Here is a 25,851-nt window from a genome sequence, read left to right as displayed (position 1 = left end):
AGTAAAGGATTATTAAAGGAACGGGATAACCATGGGGATCATCGTTAATTCTCTGAAACAGAATCCGCCCTTTTCACCTGCCAAACACATGCCCACTTCTCCTCTCTAGGGATAATAAAAACTAACCAGCGAACTGACAGAGGGCCTGACCCCCCCATCCACATCGACCACACACACAAAAAAAAAAACGTACCCTCCAGCTACTAATTATAATGCTAACTTGCAAAATTTCCCTGCCTTTTAAAACAATGGAAAAATGGTGGTGGGATGATACTTAGAAGAATGGCTTCTTGTCTGTCTCCACTAACAAAAATAGGCAACACCAAGTCAGCTACTCCTCAGCATAGTTATGTCCGTCGCAGCCTTCTTGGGTTTCAGGAGGCACATACAAACGTTATCAAAATTATGGTGAAACGCTGAAAACCTGCAAATAATTTTCAACGTACTGGTTAATTTGAAAACTCTCCAGCATACTTCTTGGAACAAGCCAGGTACCTGTGCCCACGCATAGAGGAGTATATAGAAACATGGTGGAATCCCAGCTGATGAAGCAAAGGATTCTTAAAGGAATGAGATGACCATGCGGATCCTTTTTAATTCTCTGAAACAGAATCCGCACTTTTCACCTGCCAAACACATGCCCACTACTCTTCTCTGGGGATAATAAAAACAAACCAGCGATCTGACAGAGGGCCTGAACACCCATCCTGACCGACTCCACAAAAAAAAAGTACCCTCCAGCTACTAATTATAATGCCAATTTGCAAAATTTCCCTGCATTTTTAAACAATGGAGAAATGATGGTGGGATGATACTTAGAAGAATGGCTTCTTGTCAGTCTCCACTGACAAAAATAGGCAACACCAAGTCAGCTACGCCTCAGCATAGTTATGTCCGTAGCAGCCATATTTGGTTTCAGTAGGCACATACACACGTTATCACAATTATGGTGAAACGCTGAAAACCTGCAAAGGATTTTCAACATACTGGTTAATTGAAAAGCTCTGAGGCATACTTCTTGGAACAAGCCAGTTTCCTGTGCCCACGCATAGAGAAGTATATAGAACCATGGTGGATTCCCAGCTCATGAAGCAAAGGATTCTTAAAGGAACAGGATTACCATGCGGATCCTGTTTAATTCTCTGAAACAGATCCGCAGTTTTCACCTGCCATACTAATACCCACTTCTCCTCTCTGGGGATAATAAAAACAAACCAGCGAACTGACAGAGGGCCTGACCAACACATCCACACCGACCCCACGGGAAAAAAAAAAAAAACAAAAAAAACACCGTAGCCTCCAGCTACTAATTATAATGCTAACTTGCAAAATTTTCCTGCATTTTTAAACAATGGAAAAATGATGGTGAGATGATACTTAGAAGAATGGATTCTTGTCAGTCTCCACTAACAAAAATAGGCAAAACCAAGTCAGCTACGCCTCAGCATATTTATGTCCGTCGCAGCCTTCTTGGGTTTCAGGAGGCACAAACAAACGTTATCACAATTATGGTGAAACGCTGAACACCTGCAAATAATTTTCAACGTAGTGGTTAATTGAAAAGCTCTGCGGCATACTTCTTGGAACATGCCAGTTACCTGTTCCCACGCAAAGAGGAGTATATAGAACCATGGTGGATTTCCAGCTGATGAAGTAAAGGATTATTAAAGGAACGGGATGAGAATGGGGATCATCGTTAATTTTCTGAAACAGAATCCGCCCTTTTCACCTGCCAAACACATGGCCACTTCTCCTCTCTGGGGATAATAAAAACTAACCAGCGAACTGACAGAGGGCCTGACCCCCCCATCCACATCGACCACCAAAAAAAAAAAAAAATCGTACCCTCCAGCTACTAATTATAATGCTAACTTGCAAAATTTCCCTGCATTTTAAAACAATGGAAAAATGGTGGTGGGATGATACTTAGAAGAATGGCTTCCTGTCAGTCTCCACGAACAAAAATAGGCAACACCAAGTCAGCTACTCCTCAGCATAGTTATGTCCGTCGCAGCCTTCTTGGCTTCAGGAGACACAAACAAACGTTATCACAATTATGGTGAAACGCTGAACACCTGCAAATATTTTCAACGTACTGGTTAATTGAAAAGCCCTGCGGCATACTTCTTGGAACAAGCCAGTTACCTGTTCCCACGCAAAGAGGAGAATATAGAACCATGGTGGATTTCGAGCTGATGAAGTAAAGGATTATTAAAGGAACGGGATGAGCATGGGGATCATCGTTAATTCTTTGAAACAGAATCCGCCCTTTTCACCTGCCAAACACATGCCCACTTCTCCTCTCTGGGGATAATAAAAACTAACCAGCGAACTGACAGAGGGCCTGACCCCCCCATCCACATCGACCACACACACAAAAAAAAACCGTACCCTCCAGCTACTAATTATAATGCTAACTTGCAAAATTTCCCTGCATTTTAAAACAATGGAAAAATGGTGGTGGGATGATACTTAGAACAATGGCTTCTTGTAAGTCTCCACTAACAAGAATAGGCAACACCAAGTCAGCTACTCCTCAGCATAGTTATGTCCGTCGCAGCCTTCTTGGGTTTCAGGAGGCACAAACAAACGTTATCAAAATTATGGTGAAACGCTCAACACCTGCAAATAATTTACACGTAGTGGTTAATTGAAAAGCACTGCGGCATACTTCTTGGAACAAACCAGTTACCTGTTCCCACGCAAAGAGGAGTATATAGAACCATGGTGGATTTCCAGCTGATGAAGTAAAGGATTATTAAAGGAACGGGATGACCATGGGGATCATCGTTAATTCTGTGAAACAGAATCCGCCCTTTTCACCTGCCAAACACATGCCCACTTCTCCTCTCTGGGGATGATAAAAACTAACCAGCGAACTAACATAAGGCCTGACCCCCCCATCCACATCGACCACACACAAAAAAAAAAAACCGTACCCTCCAGCTACTAATTATAATGCTAACTTGCAAAATTTTCCTGCATTTTAAAACAATGGAAAAATGGTGGTGGGATGATACTTAGAAGAATGGCTTCTTGTCTGTCTCCACTAACAAAAATAGGCAACACCAAGTCAGCTACTCCTCAGCATAGTTATGTCCGTCACAGCCTTCTTGGGTTTCAGGAGGCACATACAAACGTTATCACAATTATGGTGAAACGCTGAACACCTGCAAATAATTTTCAACGTAGTGGTTAATTGAAAAGCTCTGCGGCATACTTCTTGGAACAAGCCACTTACCTGTTCCCACGCAAAGAGGAGTATATAGAACCATGGTGGATTTCCAGCTGATGAAGTTAAGGATTATTAAAGGAACGGGATGACCATGGGGACCATCGTTAATTCTCTGAAACAGAATCCGCCCTTTTCACCTGCCAAACACATGGACACTTCTCCTCTCTGGGGATAATAAAAACTAACCAGCGAACTGACAGAGGGCCTGACCCGCCCATCCACATCGACCACACACACAAAAAAAAAAAAAAACCGTACCCTCCAGCTACTAATTATAATGCTGACTTGCAAAATTTCCCTGCATTTTAAAACAATGGAAAAATGGTGGTGGGATGATACTTAGAAGAATGGCTTCTTGTCAGTCTCCACTAACAAAAAGAGGCAACACCAAGTCAGCTACTCCTCAGCATAGTTATGTCCGTCGCAGCCTTCTTGGGCTTCAGGAGGCACAAACAAACGTTATCACAATTATGGTGAAACGCTCAACACCTGCAAATATTTTCAACGTAGTGGTTAATTGAAAAGCCCTGCGGCATACTTCTTGGAACAAGCCAGTTACCTGTTCCCACGCAAAGAGGAGAATATAGAACCATGGTGGATTTCCAGCTGATGAAGTAAAGGATTATTAAAGGAACGGGATAACCATGGGGATCATCGTTAATTCTCTGAAACAGAATCCGCCCTTTTCACCTGCCAAACACATGCCCACTTCTCCTCTCTAGGGATAATAAAAACTAACCAGCGAACTGACAGAGGGCCTGACCCCCCCATCCACATCGACCACACACACAAAAAAAAAAACGTACCCTCCAGCTACTAATTATAATGCTAACTTGCAAAATTTCCCTGCCTTTTAAAACAATGGAAAAATGGTGGTGGGATGATACTTAGAAGAATGGCTTCTTGTCTGTCTCCACTAACAAAAATAGGCAACACCAAGTCAGCTACTCCTCAGCATAGTTATGTCCGTCGCAGCCTTCTTGGGTTTCAGGAGGCACATACAAACGTTATCAAAATTATGGTGAAACGCTGAAAACCTGCAAATAATTTTCAACGTACTGGTTAATTTGAAAACTCTCCAGCATACTTCTTGGAACAAGCCAGGTACCTGTGCCCACGCATAGAGGAGTATATAGAAACATGGTGGAATCCCAGCTGATGAAGCAAAGGATTCTTAAAGGAATGAGATGACCATGCGGATCCTTTTTAATTCTCCGAAACAGATTCCTCACTTATCCCCTGCCTAACACATGCCCATTACTCTTCTCTGGGGATAATAAAAACAAACCAGCGATCTGACAGAGGGCCTGAACACCCATCCTGACCGACTCCACAAAAAAAAAGTACCCTCCAGCTACTAATTATAATGCCAATTTGCAAAATTTCCCTGCATTTTTAAACAATGGAGAAATGATGGTGGGATGATACTTAGAAGAATGGCTTCTTGTCAGTCTCCACTGACAAAAATAGGCAACACCAAGTCAGCTACGCCTCAGCATAGTTATGTCCGTAGCAGCCATATTTGGTTTCAGTAGGCACATACACACGTTATCACAATTATGGTGAAACGCTGAAAACCTGCAAAGGATTTTCAACATACTGGTTAATTGAAAAGCTCTGAGGCATACTTCTTGGAACAAGCCAGTTTCCTGTGCCCACGCATAGAGAAGTATATAGAACCATGGTGGATTCCCAGCTCATGAAGCAAAGGATTCTTAAAGGAACAGGATTACCATGCGGATCCTGTTTAATTCTCTGAAACAGATCCGCAGTTTTCACCTGCCATACTAATACCCACTTCTCCTCTCTGGGGATAATAAAAACAAACCAGCGAACTGACAGAGGGCCTGACCAACACATCCACACCGACCCCACGGGAAAAAAAAAAAAAACAAAAAAAACACCGTAGCCTCCAGCTACTAATTATAATGCTAACTTGCAAAATTTTCCTGCATTTTTAAACAATGGAAAAATGATGGTGAGATGATACTTAGAAGAATGGATTCTTGTCAGTCTCCACTAATAAAAATAGGCAAAACCAAGTCAGCTACGCCTCAGCATATTTATGTCCGTCGCAGCCTTCTTGGGTTTCAGGAGGCACAAACAAACGTTATCACAATTATGGTGAAACGCTGAACACCTGCAAATAATTTTCAACGTAGTGGTTAATTGAAAAGCTCTGCGGCATACTTCTTGGAACAAGCCAGTTACCTGTTCCCACGCAAAGAGGAGTATATAGAACCATGGTGGATTTCCAGCTGATGAAGTAAAGGATTATTAAAGGAACGGGATGAGAATGGGGATCATCGTTAATTTTCTGAAAGAGAATCCGCCCTTTTCACCTGCCAAACACATGGCCACTTCTCCTCTCTGGGGATAATAAAAACTAACCAGCGAACTGACAGAGGGCCTGACCCCCCCATCCACATCGACCACCAAAAAAAAAAAAAAATCGTACCCTCCAGCTACTAATTATAATGCTAACTTGCAAAATTTTCCTGCATTTTTAAACAATGGAAAAATGATGGTGAGATGATACTTAGAAGAATGGATTCTTGTCAGTCTGCACTAACAAAAATAGGCAAAACCAAATCATCTACGCCTCAGCATCGTCATGTTCATGGCAGCCATCTTGGTTTTCAGGAGGCACAAACAAACGTTATCACAATTATGGTGAAACGCTGAACACCTGCAAATAATTTTCAACGTACTGGTTAATTGAAAAGCTCTGCGGCATACTTCTTGGAACAAGCCAGTTACCTGTTCCCACGCAAAGAGGAGTATATAGAACCATGGTGGATTTCCAGCTGATGAAGTTAAGGATTATTAAAGGAACGGGATGACCATGGGGATCATCGTTAATTCTCTGAAACAGAATCCGCCCTTTTCACCTGCCAAACACATGCCCATTTCTCCTCTCTGGTTATAATAAAAACTAACCAGCGAACTGACAGACGGCCTGACCAACACATCCACATCGACCACACACACACAAAAAAACCGTACCCTCCAGCGACTAATTATAATGCTAACTTGCAAAATTTCCCTGCATTTTAAAACAATGGAAAAATGGTGGTGGGATGATACTTAGAAGAATGGCTTCCTGTCAGTCTCCACTAACAAAAATAGGCAACACCAAGTCAGCTACTCCTCAGCATAGTTATGTCCGTCACAGCCTTCTTGGGTTTCAGGAGGCACAAACAAACGTTATCACAATTATGGTGGAACGCTGAACACCTGCAAGTAATTTTCAACGTAGTGGTTAATTGAAAAGCTCTGCGGCATACTTCATGGAACAAGCCAGTTACCTGTTCCCACGGAAAGAGGAGTATATAGAACCATGGAGGATTTCCAGCTGATGAGGTAAAGGATTATTAAAGGAACGGGATGACCATGGGGATCATCGTTAATTCTCTGAAACAGAATCCGCCCTTTTCACCTGCCAAACACATGCCCACTTCTCCTCTCTGGGGATAATAAAAACTAACCAGCGAACTGACAGAGGGCCTGACCCCCCCATCCACATCGACCACACACACAAAAAAAAACCGTACCCTCCAGCTACAAATTATAATGCCAATTTGCAAAATTTCCCTGCATTTTTAAACAATGGAGAAATGATGGTGGGATGATACTTAGAAGAATGGCTTCTTGTCTGTCTCCACTGACAAAAATAGGCAACACCAAGTCAGCTACGCCTTGGCATAGTTATGTCCGTCGCAGCCTTCTTGGGTTTCAGGAGGCACAAACAAACGTTATCTCAATTATGGTGAAACGCTGAACACCTGCAAATATTTTCAACGTACTGGTTAATTGAAAAGCCCTGCGGCATACTTCTTGGAACAAGACAGTTACCTGTTCCCACGCAAAGAGGAGTATATAGAACCATGGTGGATTTCCAGCTGATGAAGTAAAGGATTATTAAAAAAACAGGATGACCATGGGGATCAACGTTAATTCTCTGAAACAGAATCCGCCCTTTTCACCTGCCAAACACATGCCCACTTCTCCTCTCTGGGGATAATAAAAACTAACCAGCGAACTGACAGAGGGCCTCACCCCCCCATCCACATCGACCACACATAAAAAAAAAAACCGTACCCTCCAGCTACTAATTATAATGCTAACTTGCAAAATTTCCCTGCATTTTAAAACAATGGAAAAATGATGGTGGGATGATACTTAGAAGAATGGCTTCTTGTCAGTCTCCACTAACAAAAATAGGCAACACCAAGTCAGCTACTCCTCAGCATAGTTATGTCCGTCGCAGCCTTCTTGGGTTTCAGGAGGCACAAACAAACGTTATCACAATTATGGTGAAACGCTGAGCACCTGCAAATAATTTTCATCGTAGTGGTTAATTGAAAAGCTCTGCGGCATACTTCTTGGAACAAGCCAGTTTCCTGTTCCCACGAAAAGAGGAGTATATAGAACCATGGTGGATTTCAGCTGATGAAGTTAAGGATTATTAAAGGAACGGGATGACCATGGGGATCATCGTTAATTCTCTGAAACAGAATCCGCCCTTTTCACCTGCCAAACACATGCCCACTTCTCCTCTCTGGGGATAATAAAAACTAACCAGCGAACTGACAGAGGGCCTGCCCCTCCCATCCACATCGACCACACACACAAAAAAACCGTACCCTCCAGCTACTAATTATAATGCTAACTTGCAAAATTTCCCTGCATTTTAAAACAATGCAAAAATGGTGGTGTGATGATACTTAGAAGAATGGCTTCTTGTCTGTCTCCACTAACAAAAATAGGCAACACCAAGTCAGCTACTCCTCAGCATAGTTATGTCTGTCGCAGCCTTCTTGGGTTTCAGGAGGCACATACAAACGTTATCAAAATTATGGTGAAACGCTGAAAACCTGCAAATAATTTTCAACGTACTGGTTAATTTGAAAACTCTCCAGCATACTTCTTGGAACAAGCCAGGTACCTGTGCCCACGCATAGAGGAGTATATAGAAACATGGTGGAATCCCAGCTGATGAAGCAAAGGATTCTTAAAGGAATGAGATGACCATGCGGATCCTTTTTAATTCTCCGAAACAGATTCCTCACTTATCCCCTGCCTAACACATGCCCATTACTCTTCTCTGAGGATAATAAAAACAAACCAGCGATCTGACAGAGGGCCTGAACACCCATCCTGACCGACCACACAAAAAAAAAAAGTACCGTCCAGCTACTAATTATAATGCCAATTTGCAAAATTTCCCTGCATTTTTAAACAATGGAGAAATGATGGTGGGATGATACTTAGAAGAATGGCTTATTGTCAGTCTCCACTGACAAAAATAGGCAACACCAAGTCAGCTACGCCTCAGCATAGTTATGTCCGTAGCAGCCATATTTGGTTTCAGTACGCACATACACACGTTATCACAATTATGGTGAAACGCTGAAAACCTGCAAAGGATTTTCAACATACTGGTTAATTGAAAAGCTCTGAGGCATACTTCTTGGAACAAGCCAGTTTCCTGTGCCCACGCATAGAGAAGTATATAGAATCATGGTGGATTCCCAGCTCATGAAGCAAAGGATTCTTAAAGGAACGGGATTACCATGCGGATCCTGTTTAATTCTCTGAAACAGATCCGCAGTTTTCACCTGCCATAGTAATACCCACTTCTCCTCTCTGGGGATAATAAAAAGAAAACAGCGAACTGACAGAGGGCCTGACCAACACATACACACCGACCCCACAGGAAAAAAAAAAAAAAAAAACACCGTAGCCTCCAGCTACTAATTATAATGCTAACTTGCAAAATTTCCCTGCATTTTTAAACAATGGAAAAATGATGGTGAGATGATACTTAGAAGAATGGATTCTTGTCAGTCTCCACTAACAAAAATAGGCAACACCAAGTCAGCTAATCCTCAGCATAGTTATGTCCGTCGCAGCCTTCTTGGGTTTCAGGAGGCACAAACAAACGTTATCACAATTATGGTGAAACGCTGAACACCTGCAAATAATTTTCAACGTAGTGGTTAATTGAAAATCTCTGCGCCATACTTCTTGAAACAAGCCAGTTTCCTGTTCCCACGCAAAGAGGAGTATATAGAACCATGGAGGATTTCCAGCTGATGAAGTAAAGGATTATTAAAGGAACGGGATGACCATGGGGATCATCGTTAATTCTCTGAAACAGAATCCGCCCTTTTCACCTGCCAAACACATGCCCACTTCTCCTCTCTGGGGATAATAAAAACTAACCAGCGAACTGACAGAGGGCCTGCCCCTCCCATCCACATCGACCACACACACAAAAAAACCGTACCCTCCAGCTACTAATTATAATGCTAACTTGCAAAATTTCCCTGCATTTTAAAACAATGGAAAAATGGTGGTGTGATGATACTTAGAAGAATGGCTTCTTGTCTGTCTCCACTAACAAAAATAGGCAACACCAAGTCAGCTACTCCTCAGCATAGTTATGTCCGTCGCAGCCTTCTTGGGTTTCAGGAGGCACATACAAACGTTATCAAAATTATGGTGAAACGCTGAAAACCTGCAAATAATTTTCAACGTACTGGTTAATTTGAAAACTCTCCAGCATACTTCTTGGAACAAGCCAGGTACCTGTGCCCACGCATAGAGGAGTATATAGAAACATGGTGGAATCCCAGCTGATGAAGCAAAGGATTCTTAAAGGAATGAGATGACCATGCGGATCCTTTTTAATTCTCCGAAACAGATTCCTCACTTATCCCCTGCCTAACACATGCCCATTACTCTTCTCTGAGGATAATAAAAACAAAGCAGCGATCTGACAGAGGGCCTGAACACCCATCCTGACCGACCACACAAAAAAAAAAAGTACCGTCCAGCTACTAATTATAATGCCAATTTGCAAAATTTCCCTGCATTTTTAAACAATGGAGAAATGATGGTGGGATGATACTTAGAAGAATGGCTTATTGTCAGTCTCCACTGACAAAAATAGGCAACACCAAGTCAGCTACGCCTCAGCATAGTTATGTCCGTAGCAGCCATATTTGGTTTCAGTACGCACATACACACGTTATCACAATTATGGTGAAACGCTGAAAACCTGCAAAGGATTTTCAACATACTGGTTAATTGAAAAGCTCTGAGGCATACTTCTTGGAACAAGCCAGTTTCCTGTGCCCACGCATAGAGAAGTATATAGAATCATGGTGGATTCCCAGCTCATGAAGCAAAGGATTCTTAAAGGAACGGGATTACCATGCGGATCCTGTTTAATTCTCTGAAACAGATCCGCAGTTTTCACCTGCCATACTAATACCCACTTCTCCTCTCTGGGGATAATAAAAACAAACCAGCGAACTTACAGAGGGCCTGACCAACACATCCACACCGAACCCACAGGAAAAAAAAAAAAACACCGTAGCCTCCAGCTACTAATTATAATGCTAACTTGCAAAATTTTCCTGCATTTTTAAACAATGGAAAAATGATGGTGAGATGATACTTAGAAGAATGGATTCTTGTCAGTCTCCACTAACAAAAATAGGAAATACCAAGTCTGCTACGCCTCAGCATCGTTATGTCCGTCGCAGCCTTCTTGGGTTTCAGGAGGCACAAACAAACGTTATCACAATTATGGTGAAACGCTGAACACCTGCAAATAATTTTCAACGTAGTGGTTAATTGAAAAGCTCTGCGGCATACTTCTTGGAACAAGCCAGTTACTTGTTCCCACGCAAAGAGGAGTATATAGAACCATGGTGGATTTCCAGCTGATGAAGTAAAGGATTATTAAAGCAATGGGATGACCATGGGGATCATCATTAATTCTCTGAAACAGAATCCGCCCTTTTCACCTGCCAAACACATGCCCACTTCTCCTCTCTGGGGATAATAAAAACTAACCAGCGATCTGACAGAGGGCCTGAACACCCATTCTGACCGACCCCACAAAAAAAAAAGTAACCTCCAGCTACTAATTATAATGCCAATTTGCAAACTTTCCCTGCATTTTTAAACAATGGAGAAATGATGGTGGCATGATACTTAGAAGAATGGCTTCTTGTCAGTCTCCACTGACAAAAGTAGGCAACACCAAGTCTGCTACGCCTCAGCATAGTTCTGTCCGTAGCAGCCATATTTGGTTTCAGTAGGCACATACACACGTTATCACAATTATGGTGAAACGCTGAAAAGCTGCAAATAATTTTCAACGTACTGGTTAATTTGAAAACTCTCCAGCATACTTCTTGGAACAAGCCAGTTTCCTGTGCCCACGCATATAGAAGTATATAGAACCATGGTGGATTCCCAGCTCATGAAGCAAAGGATTCTTAAAGGAATGGGATGACCATGCGGATCCTGTTTAATTCTCTTAAACAGATCCGCAGTTTTCACCTGCCATACTAATACCCACTTCTCCTCTCTGGGGATAATAAAAACAAAACAGCGAACTGACAGAGGGCCTGACCAACACATCCACACCGACCCAACAGGAAAAGAAAAAACAAAACACCGTAGCTTCCAGCTACTAATTATAATGCTAACTTGCAAAATTATCCTGCCTTTTTAAACAATGGAAAAATGATGGTGAGAGGATACTTAGAAGAATGGATTCTTGTCAGTCTCCACTAACAAAAATAGGCAAAACCAAGTCAGCTAGGCCTCAGCATAGTTATGTTCGTGGCAGCCATCTTGGGTTTCAGGAGGCACAAACAAACGTTATCACAATTATGGTGAAACGCTCAACACCTGCAAATAATTTTCAAAGTACTGGTTAATTGAAAAGCTCTGCGGCATACTTCTTGGAACAAGCCAGTTACCTGTTCTCACGCAAAGAGGAGTATATAGAACCATGGTGGATTTCCAGCTGATGAAATAAAGGATTATTAAAGGAACGGGATGACCATGGAGATCATCGTTAATTCTCTGAAACAGAATCCGCCCTTTTCACCTGCCAAACACATGCCCACTTCTCCTCTCTGGGGATAATAAAAACTAACCAGCGAACTGACAGAGCGCCTGACCCCCCCATCCACATCGACCACACACACAAAAAAAACCGTACCCTCCAGCTACTAATTATAATGCTAACTTGCAAAATTATCCTGCCTTTTTAAACAATGGAAAAATGATGGTGAGAGGATACTTAGAAGAATGGATTCTTGTCAGTCTCCACTAACAAAAATAGGCAAAACCAAGTCAGCTAGGCCTCAGCATAGTTATGTTCGTGGCAGCCATCTTGGGTTTCAGGAGGCACAAACAAACGTTATCACAATTATGGTGAAACGCTCAACACCTGCAAATAATTTTCAAAGTACTGGTTAATTGAAAAGCTCTGCGGCATACTTCTTGGAACAAGCCAGTTACCTGTTCTCACGCAAAGAGGAGTATATAGAACCATGGTGGATTTCCAGCTGATGAAATAAAGGATTATTAAAGGAACGGGATGACCATGGGGATCATCGTTAATTCTCTGAAACAGAATCCGCCCTTTTCTCCTGCCAAACACATGCCCACTTCTCCTCTCTGGTTATAATAAAAACTAACCAGCGAACTGACAGAGGGCCTTACCCCCCCATCCACATCGACCACACAAAAAAAAAAAACCGTACCCTCCAGCTACTAATTATAATGCTAACTTGCAAAATTTCCCTGCATTTTAAAACAATGCAAAAATGGTGGTGGGATGATACTTAGAAGAATGGCTTCTTGTCTGTTTCCACTAAGAAAAATAGGCAACACCAAGTCAGCTACTCCTCAGCATAGTTATGTCCGTCGCAGCCTTCTTGGGTTTCAGGAGGCACATACAAACGTTACCAAAATTATGGTGAAACGCTGAAAACCTGCAAATAATTTTCGACATACTGGTTAATTTGAAAACTCTCCAGCATACTTCTTGGAACAAGCCAGGTACCTGTGCCCATGCATAGAGGAGTATATAGAAACATGGTGGAATCCCAGCTGATGAAGCAAAGGATTCTTAAAGGAATGAGATGACCATGCGGATCCTGTTTAATTCTCTGAAACAGAATCCGCACTTTTCACCTGCCAAACACATGCCCACTATTCTTCTCTGGGGATAATAAAAACAAACCAGCGATCTGACAGAGGGCCTGAACACCCATCCTGACCGACCCCACAAAAATAAAAAAGTACCGTCCAGCTACTAATTATAATGCCAATTTGCAAAATTTCCCTGCATTTTTAAACAATGGAGAAATGGTGGTGGGATGATACTTAGAAGAATGGCTTCTTGTCAGTCTCCACTGACAAAAATAGGCAACACCAAGTCAGCTACGCCTCAGCATAGTTATGTCCGTAGCAGCCATATTTGGTTTCAGTAGGCACATACACACGTTATCACAATTATGGTGAAACGCTGAAAACCTGCAAAGGATTTTCAACATACTGGTTAATTGAAAAGCTCTGAGGCATACTTCTTGGAACAAGCCAGTTTCCTATGCCCACGCATAGAGAAGTATATAGAACCATGGTGGATTCCCAGCTCATGAAGCAAAGGATTCTTAAAGGAACGGGATTACCATGCGGATCCTGTTTAATTCTCTGAAACAGATCCGCAGTTTTCACCTGCCATACTAATACCCACTTCTCCTCTCTGGAGATAATAAAAACAAACCAGCGAACTGACAGAGGGCCTAACCAACACATCCACACCGACCCCACAGGAAAAAAAAAAAAAAAAAAAACACCGTAGCCTCCAGCTACTAATTATAATGCTAACTTGCAAAATTTTACTGCATTTTTAAACAATGGAAAAATGATGGTGAGATGATACTTAGAAGAATGGATTCTTGTCAGTCTCCACTAACAAAAATAGGTAAAACCAAGTCAGCTACGCCTCAGCATCGTTATGTTCGTGGCAGCCATCTTGGGTTTCAGGAGGCACAAACAAACGTTATCACAATTCTGGTGAAACGCTGAACACCTGCAAATAATTTTCAACGTAGTGGTTAATTGAAAAGCTCTGCGGCATACTTCTTGGAACAAGCCAGGTACCTGTTCCCACGCAAAGAGGAGTATATAGAACCATCGTAGATTTCCAGCTGATGAAGTAAAGGATTATTAAAGGAACGCGATGAGCATGGGGATCATCGTTAATTCTCTGAAACAGAATCCGCCCTTTTCAGCTGACAAACACATGCCCACTTCTCCTCTCTGGGGATGATAAAAACTAACCAGCGAACTAACATAAGGCCTGACCCCCCCATCCACATCGACCACACACACAAAAAAAAAACCGTACCCTCCAGCTACTAATTATAATGCTAACTTGCAAAATTTTCCTGCATTTTAAAACAATGGAAAAATGGTGGTGGGATGATACTTAGAAGAATGGCTTCTTGTCAGTCTCCACTAACAAAAATAGGCAACACCAAGTCAGCTACTCCTCAGCATAGTTATGTCCGTCGCAGCCTTCTTGGGTTTCAGGAGGCACATACAAACGTTATCAAAATTACGGTGAAACTCTGAAAACCTGCAAATAATTTTCAACGTAGTGGTTAATTAAAAAACTCTGCGGCATACTTCTTGGAACAAGCCAGGTACCTGTGCCCACGCATAGAGGAGTATATAGAAACATGGTGGAATCCCAGCTGATGAAGCAAAGGATTCTTAAAGGAATGAGATGACCATGCTGATCCTCTTTAATTCTCTGAAACAGAATCCGCACTTTTCACCTGCCAAACACATGCCCACTATTCTTCTCTGGGGATAATAAAAACAAACCAGCGATCTGACAGAGGGCCTGAACACCCATCCTGACCGACCCCACAAAAAAAAAAAAGTACCGTCCAGCTACTAATTATAATGCCAATTTGCAAAATTTCCCTGCATTTTTAAACAATGGAGAAATGATGGTGGGATGATACTTAGAAGAATGGCTTCTTGTCAGTCTCCACTGACAAACATAGGCAACACCAAGTCAGCTACGCCTCGGCATAGTTATGTCCGTAGCAGCCATATTTGGTTTCAGTAGGCACATACACACGTTATCACAATTATGGGGAAATGCTGAAAACCTGCAAAGGATTTTCAACATACTGGTTAATTGAAAAGCTCTGAGGCATACTTCTTGGAACAAGCCAGTTTCCTGTGCGCACGCATAGAGAAGTATATAGAACCATGGTGGATTCCCAGCTCATGAAGCAAAGGATTCTTAAAGGAACGGGATTACCGTGCGGATCCTGTTTAATTCTCTGAAACAGATCCGCAGTTTTCACCTGCCATACTAATACCCACTTCTCCTCTCTGGAGATAATAAAAACAAACCAGCGAACTGACAGAGGGCCTGACCAACACATCCACACCGACCCCACAGGAAAAAAAAAAAAAAAAAAAACACCGTAGCCTCCAGCTACTAATTATAATGCTAACTTGCAAAATTTTCCTGCATTTTTAAACAATGGAAAAATGATGGTGAGATGATACTTAGAAGAATGGATTCTTGTCAATCTCCACTAACAAAAATAGGCAAAACCAAATCAGCTACGCCTCAGCATCGTTTTTTTCGTGCCAGCCATCTTGGGTTTCAGGAGGCACAAACAAACGTTATCACAATTATGGTGAAACCCTGAACACCTGCAAATAATTTTCATCGTAGTGGTTAATTGAAAAGCTCTGTGGCATACTTCTTGGAACAAGCCGGTTACCTGTTCAGACGCAAAGAGGAGTATATACAACCATGGTGGATTTCCAGCTGATGAAGTAAAGGATTATTAAAGGAAAGGGATGACCATGGGGATCATCGTTAATTCTCTGAAACAGAATCCGCCTTTTTCTCCTGCCAAACACATGCCCACTTCTCCTCTCTGGTTATAATAAAAACTAACCAGCGAACTGACAGAGGGCCTGAACCCCCCATCCACATCGGCCACACACAAAAAAAAACCGTGCCCTCCAGCTACTAATTATAATGCTAACTTCCAAAATTTCCCTGCATTTTAAAACAATGGAAAAATGGTGGTGGGATGATACTTAGAAGAATGGCTTCTTGTCTGTCTCCACTAACAAAAATAGGCAACAACAAGTCAGCTACTCCTCAGCATAGTTATGGCCGTCGAAGCCTTCTTGGGTTTCAGGAGGCACATACAAACGTTATCAAAATTATGGTGAAACGCTGAAAACCTGCAAATAATTTTCAACGTACTGGTTAATTTGAAAACTCTCCAGCATACTTCTTGGAACAAGCCAGGTACCTGTGCCCACGCATAGAGGAGTATATAGAACCATGGTGGATTCCCAGCTCATGAAGCAAAGGATTCTTAAAGGAACGGGATTACCATGCGGGTCCTGTTTAATTCTCTGAAACAGATCCGCAGTTTTCACCTGCCATACTAATACCAACTTCTCCTCTCTGGGGATAATAAAAACAAACCAGCGAACTGACAGAGGGCCTGACCAACACATCCACACCGACCCCACAGGAAAAAAAAAAAAAAAAAACACCGTAGACTCCAGCTACTAATTATAATGCTAACTTGCAAAATTTTCCTGCATTTTTAAACAATGGAAAAATGATGGTGAGATGATACTTAGAAGAATGGATTCTTGTCAATCTCCACTAACAAAAATAGGCAAAACAAAGTCAGCTACGCCTCAGCATAGTTATGACCGTCGCAGCCTTCTTGGGTTTCAGGAGGCACAAACAAACGTTATCACAATTATGGTGAAACGCTGAACACCTGCAAATAATTTTCAACGTAGTGGTTAATTGAAAAACTCTGCGGCATACTTCTTGGAACAAGCCACTTACCTGTTCCCATGCAAAGAGGAGTATATAGAACAATGGTGGATTTACAGCTGATGAAGTAAAGGATTATTAAAGGAACGCGATGACCATGGGGATCATCGTTAATTCTCTCAAACAGAATCCGCCCTTTTCACCTGCCAAACACATGCCCACTTCTCCTCTCTGGGGATAATAAAAACTAACCAGCGAACTGACAGAGGGCCTGACCCCCCTATCCACATCGAACACACACAAAAAAAAATCCGTACCCTCCAGCTACTAATTATAATGCTGACTTCCAAAATTTCCCTGCCTTTGAAAACAATGGAAAAATGGTGGTGGGATGATACTTAGAAGAATGGCTTCTTGTCTGTCTCCACTAACAAAAATAGGCAACACCAAGTCAGCTACTCCTCAGCATTGTTATGTCCGTCGCAGCCTTCTTGGGTTTCAGGAGGCACAAACAAACGTTATCACAATTATGGTGAAACGCTGAACACCTGCAAATAATTTTCAACGTACTGGTTAATTTAAAAGCTCTGCGGCATACTTCTTGGAACAAGCCAGTTACCTGTTCCCACGCAAAGAGGAGTATATAGAACCATGGTGAATTTCCAGCTGATGAAGTAAAGGATTATTAAAGGAACGGGATGACCATGGGGATCATCGTTAATTCTCTGAAACAGAATCCGCCCGTTTCTCCTGCCAAACACATGCCCACTTCTCCTCTCTGGGGAAAATAAAAACTAACCAGCGAACTGACCGAGGGCCTGAACACCCATCCTGACCGACCCCACAAAAAAAAAAATGTACCCACCAGCTACTAATTATAATGCTAATTTGCAAAATTTCCCTGCATTTTTAAACAATGGATAAATGATGGTGGGATGATACTTAGAAGAATGGCTTCTTGTCAGTCTCCACTGACAAAAATAGGCAACACCAAGTCAGCTACGCCTCGGCATAGTTATGTCCGTAGCAGCCATATTTGGTTTCAGTAGGCACATACACAGGTTATCACAATTATGGTGAAACGCTGAAAACCTGCAAATAATTTTCAACGTAGTGGTTAATTAAAAAACTCTGCGGCATACTTCTTGGAACAAGCCAGGTACCTGTGCCCACGCATAGAGGAGTATATAGAAACATGGTGGAATCCCAGCTGATGAAGCAAAGGATTCTTAAAGGAATGAGATGAACATGCGGATCCTGTTTAATTCTCTGAAACAGAATCCGCACTTTTCACCTGCCAAACACATGCCCACTTCTCCTCTCTGGGTATAATAAAAAGAAACCAGTGAATTGACAGATGGCCTGACCAACCCATTCACACTGACCCCACAAAAAAAAAAAAAGTACCCTCCAGCTACTAATTATAATGGTAACTTGCAAAATTTCCCTGCATTTTTAAACAATGGAAAAATGATGGTGGGATTCTTCTTAGAAGAATGGCTTCTTGTCAGTCTCCACTAACAAAAATAGGCAACACGAAGTCAGCTACGCCTCAGCATACTTATGTCTTTGGCAGTCATATTGGGTTTCAGGAGACACATACACACGTTATCACAATTATGGTGAAACGCTGAAAACCTGCAAAGGATTTTCAACATACTGGTTAATTGAAAAGCTCTGAGGCATACTTCTTGGAACAAGCCAGTTTCCTGTGCCCACGCATAGAGAAGTATATAGAACCATGGTGGATTCCCAGCTCATGAAGCAAAGGATTCTTAAAGGAACGGGATTACCATGCGGATCCTGTTTAATTCTCTGAAACAGATCCGCAGTTTTCACCTGCCATACTAATACCCACTTCTCCTCTCTGGGGATAATAAAAACAAACCAGCGAACTGACAGAGGGCCTGACCAACACATCCACACCGACCCCAAAGGAAAAAAAAAAAAAAAACACCGTAGCCTCCAGCTACCAATTATAATGCTAACTTGAAAAATTTTCCTCCATTTTTAAACAATAGAAAAATGATGGTGTGATGATACTTAGAAGAATGGATTCTTGTCAGTCTCCACTAACAAAAATAGGCAAAACCAAGTCAGCTACGCCTCAGCATCGTTATGTTCGTGGCAGCCTTCTTGGGTTTCGGGAGGCACAAACAAACGTTATCACAATTATGGTGAAACCCTGAACACCTGCAAATAATTTTCAACGTACTGGTTAATTGAAAAGCTCTGCGGCATACTTCTTAGCACAAGCCAGTTACCTGTTCCCACGCAAAAAGGAGTATATAGAACCATGGTGGATTTCCAGCTGAGGAAGTAAAGGATTATTAAAGGAACAGGATGAGCATGGAGATCATCATTAATTCTCTGAAACAGAACCCACCCTTTTCACCTGCCAAACACATGCCCACTTCTCCTCTCTGGGGATAATAAAAACTAACCAGCGAACTGACAGAGGGCCTGACCCCCCCATCGACATCGACCACACACAAAAAAAAACCGTACCCTCCAGCTACTAATTATAATGCTAACTTGCAAAATTTCCCTGCATTTTAAAACAATGCAAAAATGGTGGTGGGATGATACTTAGAAGAATGGCTTCTTGTCTGTCTCCAGTAACAAAAATAGGCAACACCAAGTCAGATACTCCTCAGCATAGTTATGTCCGTCGCAGGCTTCTTGGGTTTCAGGAGGCACATACAAACGTTATCAAAATTATGGTGAAACTCTGAAAACCTGCAAATAATTTTCAACGTAGTGGTTAATTGAAAAGCTCTCCGGCATACTTCTTGGAACAAGCCAGGTACCTGTGCCCACGCATAGAGGAGTATATAGAAACATGGTGGAATCCCAGCTGATGAAGCAAAGGATTCTTAAAGGAATGAGATTACCATGCGGATCCTGTTTAATTCTCTGAAACAGAATCCGCCCTTTTCACCTGCCAAACACATGCCCACTTCTCCTCTCTGGGGATAATAAAAACAAACCAGTGAATTGACAGATGGCCTGACCCACCCATCCACACTGACCCCACAAAAAAAAAAAAGTATCCTCCAGCTACTAATTATAATGCTAACTTGCAAAATTTTCCTGCATTTTTAAACAATGGAAAAATGATGGTGAGATGATACTTAGAAGAATGGATTCTTGTCAGTCTCCACTAACAAAAATAGGCAAAACCAAGTCAGCTACGCCTCAGCATCCTTAAGTTCGTGGCAGCCATCTTGGGTTTCAGGAGGCACAAACAAACGTTATCACAATTATGGTGAAACGCTGAACACCTGCAAATAATTTTCAACGTACTCGTTAATTGAAAAGCTCTGCGGCATACTTCTTGGAACAAGCCAGTTACCTGTTCCCACGCAAAGAGGAGTATATAGAACCATGGAGGATTTCCAGCTGATGAAGTAAAGGATTATTAAAGGAATGGGATATGCATGGGGATCATCGTTAATTCTCTGAAACAGAATACGCCCTTTTCACCTGCCAAACACATGCCCACTTCTCCTCTCTGGGGATAATAAAAACTAACCAGCTAACTGACACAGGGCATGACCCCCCTATCCACATCGACCACACACACAAAAAAAACCGTACCCTCCAGCTACTAATTATAATGGTAACTTCCAAAATTTCCCTTCATTTTTAACCAACGGAAAAATGGTGGCGGCATGATACTTAGAAGAATGGCTTCTTGTCAGTCTCCACTAACAAAAATCGGCAAAACCAAGTCAGCTACGCCTCAGCATAGTTATGTCTGTGGCAGCCAACTTGGGTTTCAAGGCACATACAAACGTTGTCGCAATTATGATGTAACGCTGAACACCTGCAAATAATTTTCAATGTACTTTTTATTTTAAAAGCGCTGTGGCATACTTCTTGGAACAAGCCAGTAACCTGTGCCCACCCATACGGGAGTATATAGAAACATGGTGGTTTCCCAGCTGATGAAGCAAAGGATTCTTAAAGGAAGCGGATGACCATGCGGATCCTGTTTAATTCTTTGAAACAGAATCCGCACTTTTCACCTGCCAACAACATGCCCACTTCTCCTCTCTCGGGATAATAAAAACAAACGAGCGAACATCTAGATGGCCTTGCACCCCCATCCACACCGACCCCACAAAAAAAAAAAGTACCCTCCAGCTACTAATTATAATACTAACTTGCAAAATTTCCCTGCATTTTAAAACAATGGAAAAATGGTGGTGGGATGATACTTAGAAGAATGGATTCTTGTCAGTCTCCACTAACAAAAATAGGCAAAACCAAGTCAGCTACTCCGCAGCATAGTTATGTCCGTCGCAGCCTTCTTGGGTTTCAGGAGGCACAAACAAACGTTATCACAATTATGGTGAAACGCTGAACACCTGCAAATAATTTTCAACGTAGTGGTTAATTGAAAAGCTCTGCGGCATACTTCTTGGAACAAGCCAGTTACTTGTTCCCACGCAAAGAGGAGTATATAGAACCATGGTGGATTTCCAGCTGATGAAGTAAAGGATTATTAAAGGAACGGGATGACCATGGGGATCATCGTTAATTCTCTGAAACAGAATCTGCCCTTTTCACCTGCCAAACACATGCCCACATCTCCTCTCTGGGGATAATAAAAACTAACCAGCGAACTGACAGAGGGCCTGACCCCCCCCATCCACATCGACCACACACAATAAAAAACCGTGCCCTCCAGCTACTAATTATAATGCTAACTTGCAAAATTTCCCTGCATTTTAAAACAATGGAAAAATGGTGGTGGGATGATACTTAGAAGAATGGCTTCTTGTCTGTCTCCACTAACAAAAATAGGCAACACCAAGTCAGATACTCCTCAGCATAGTTATGTCCGTCGCAGCCTTCTTGGGTTTCAGGAGGCACATACAAACTTTATCACAATTATGGTGAAACGCTGAAAACCTGCAAATAATTTTCAACGTACTGGTTAATTTGAAAACTCTCCAGCATACTTCTTGGAACAAGCCAGGTACCTGTGCCCACGCATAGAGGAGTTTATAGAAACATGGTGGAATCCCAGCTGATGAAGCAAAGGATTCTTAAAGGAATGAGATTACCATGCGGATCCTGTTTAATTCTCTGAAACAGAATCCGCCCTTTTCACCTGCCAAACACATGCCCACTTCTCCTCTCTGGGGATAATAAAAACAAACCAGTGAATTGACAGATGGCCTGACCAACCCATCCACACTGACCCCACAAAAAAAAAAAAAGTACCCTCCAGCTACTAATTATAATGCTAACTTGCAAAATTTCCCTGCATTTTTAAACAATGGAAAAATGGTGGTGGGATGATACTTAGAAGAATGGCTTCTTGTCAGTCTCCACTAACAAAAATAGGCAACACGAAGTCAGCTATGCCTCAGCATACTTATGTCCTGGGCAGCCATATTTGGTTTCAGTAGGCACATACACACGTTATCACAATTATGGTGAAACGCTGAAAACCTGCAAAGGATTTTCAACATACTGGTTAATTGTAAAGCTCTGAGGCATACTTCTTCGAAGAAGCCAGTTTCCTGTGCCCACGCATAGAGAAGTATATAGAACCATGGTGGATTCCCAGCTCATGAAGCAAAGGATTCTTAAAGGAACGGGATTACCATGCGGATCCTGTTTAATTCTCTGAAACAGATCCGCAGTTTTCAACTGCCATACTAATACCCACTTCTCCTCTCTGGGGATAATAAAAACAAACCAGCGAACTGACAGAGGGCCTGACCAACACATCCACACCGACCCCACGGGAAAAAAAAAAAAAAAACACCGTAGCCTCCAGCTACTAATTATAATGCTAACTTGCAAAATTTTCCTGTATTTTTAAACAATGGAAAAATGATGGTGAGATGATACTTAGAAGAATGGATTCTTGTCAGTCTCCACTAACAAAAATAGGCAAAACCAAGTCAGCTACGCCTCAGCATAGTTATGTTCGTGGCAGCCATCTTGGGTTTCAGGAGGCACAAACAAACGTTATCACAATTATGGTGAAACGCTGAACACCTGCAAATAATTTTCAACGTAGTGGTTAATTGAAAAGCTCTGCGGCATACTTCTTGGAACAAGCCAGTTACCTGTTCCCACGCAAAGAGGAGCATATAGAACCATGGTGGATTTCCAGCTGATGAAGTAAAGGATTATTAAAGGAACGGGATGACCATGGGGATCATCGTTAATTCTCTGAAACAGAATACGCCCTTTTCACCTGCCAAACACATGCCCACTTCTCCTCTCTCGGGATAATAAAAACTAACCAGCGAACTGACAGAGGGCCTGACGCCCCCCATCCACATCGACCACACACACAAAAAAAACCGTACCCTCCAGCTACTAATTATAATGCTAAGTTCCAAAATTTCCCTTCATTTTTAACCAATGGAAAAATGATGGCGGCATGATACTTAGAAGAATGGCTTCTTGTCAGTCTCCGCTAACAAAAATCGGCAAAACCAAGTCAGCTACGCCTCGGCATAGTTATGTCTGTAGCAGCCATCTTGGGTTTCAAGGCACATACAAACGTTGTCGCAATTATGATGAAACGCTGAACACCTGCAAATAATTTTCAATGTACTTTTTATTTGAAAACCTCTGTGGCATACTTCTTGGAACAACCCAGTCACCTGTGCCCACCCATACGGGAGTATATAGAACCATGGTGGTTTCCCAGCTGATGAAGCAAAGGATTCTTAAAGGAAGCGGATGACCATGCGGATCCTGTTTAATTCTTTGAAACAGAATCCGCACTTTTCACCTGCCAACAACATGCCCACTTCTCCTCTCTGGGGATAATAAAAACAAACCAGCGAACATCTAGAGGGCCTTGCACCCCCATCCACACCGACACCACAAAAAAAAAATAGTACCCTCCAGATACTAATTATAATGCTAACTTGCACAATTTCCCTGCATTTTTAAACAATGGAAAAATCATGGTGGGATGATACTTAGAAGAATGGCTTCTTGTCAGTCTCCACTGACAAAAATAGGAAACACCAAGTGAGCTACGCCTCAGTATAGTTATGTCCGTGGCTGCCATCTTGGGTTTCAGCAGGCACATACCAACCTTATCACAATTATGGTGAAACTCTGAAAACCTGCAAATAATTTTCAACGTAGTGGTTAATTGAAAAGCTCTGCGGCATACTTCTTGGAACAAGCCAGGTACCTGTGCCCACGCATAGAGGAGTATATAGAACCATGGTGGATTCCCAGCTGATGAAGCAAAGGATTCTTTTTTTTTTTTTTTTTTTTTTTTTTTTTTTTTTTTTTTGTTGAGACAGAGTCTCAATTTGTTGCCCAGGCTAGAGTGAGTGCCGTGGCGTCAGCTTAGTTCACAGCAACCTCAGACTCCTCGGCTTAAACGATCATACTGCCTCAGCCTCCCGAGTAGCTGGGACTACAGGCATGCGCCACTATGCCCGGCTAATTTTTTCTATATAGATTTTTAGTTGTCCATATAATGTCTTTCTATTTTTAGTAGAGACGGGGTCTCGCTCTTGCTCAGGCTGGTCTCGAACTCCTGACCTCAAGCGATCCACTCGCCTCGGCCTCCCAGAGTGCTAGGATTACAGGCGTGAGCCACCGCGCCCTTCCAGGATTCTTAAAGGAACGGGATGACCATGCGAATGCTGTTTAATTCTCTGAAAGAGTATCCGCACTTTCCAGCTGCCATCAAATGCCGACTTCCCCTCTCTGGGGATAATAAAAACAAACCAGCAAATTTATAAAGGGCCTGACCCCCCCATTGACACCGACCCGACGGAAAAAAAAAAAAAAAACGTACCCTCCAGCTACTAATTATAAAGCTAACTTGCAAAATTTCCCTGTATTTTTTAACAATGGAAAAATGACGGTGGGCTTATACTTAGAATGGCTTCTTGTTAGTCTCCGCTGACAAAAATAGGCAACACCAAGTCGGCTACACCTCAGCATAGTTATGTCCGTGGCAGCCATCTTGGGTTTCAGGAGGCACATACAAACGTTATTACAATTAGGGTGAAATGCTGAAAACCTGCAAATAATTTTCAACGTACTGGTTAATTGAAAAGCTCTGCGGCATACTTCTTGGAACAAGCCAGTTACCTGTGCCAACGCATAGAGGAGTATATAGAACCATGGTGGATTCCCAGCTGATGAAGCAAAGGATTCTTAAAGGAATGGGATGACCATGTGGATCCTGTTTAATTCTCTGAAATAGAATCCACAATTTTCACCTGCCAAACACATGCCCACTTGTCCTCTCTGGGGATAATAAAAGAAAACCAGCGAACTCACAGAGGGCCTGAAACGCCCATCCACTCCTACCCCACAAAAAAAGAAAAAAAAATACGTACCCTACATCTAATTATAATACTAACTTGCAAAATTTCCCTCCATTTTTACGCAATGGAAAAATGATGTTGGGATGATACTTAGAAGAATGTCTTCTTGTCAGTCTCCACTAACAAAAATAGGCATCAACAAGTCAGCTATGCCTCAGCATATTTATATCCGTGGCAGCCATCTTGGGTTTAAGGAGGCACATTCAAACGTTATCACAATTACGTTTAAACATGCTAAAAACCTGACAATTCTAAAAGTACTGGTTAATTCAAAAGCTCTGTCGCATACTTCTTGGAACAAGCCAGTTACCTGTGCCCATGCAAAGAGAGGTCTAGAGAACCATGGTGGATTCCCAGGTGATGAATCAAAGGATTCTTAAAGGAACAGGCTCAAAAGTGCAGATCCTGTTTCAGTCTAAGTGTGAAACAGGATCCGCACATTTTGCCTGCAACACACATTCGCCCTTCTCATCTCTAGGGATAACAAAAACAGCCCATCGGATTTACAGATGCCCTGCCCCCGGCCCCCACCACCCCACACAAAATAGTCTGCTCCAGCGACTCGTCCTTATGCTATCTGGTGAAAGGTCATAAGCCTTTTAAAAAACTGG

Source organism: Eulemur rufifrons, unplaced genomic scaffold (genome assembly GCF_041146395.1).
Source record: "Eulemur rufifrons isolate Redbay unplaced genomic scaffold, OSU_ERuf_1 scaffold_31, whole genome shotgun sequence".
Lineage (NCBI taxonomy): Eukaryota > Metazoa > Chordata > Mammalia > Primates > Lemuridae > Eulemur > Eulemur rufifrons.
The sequence above is the reverse complement of the archived record's forward strand: the minus strand, read 5'-3'. Positions refer to the sequence as shown.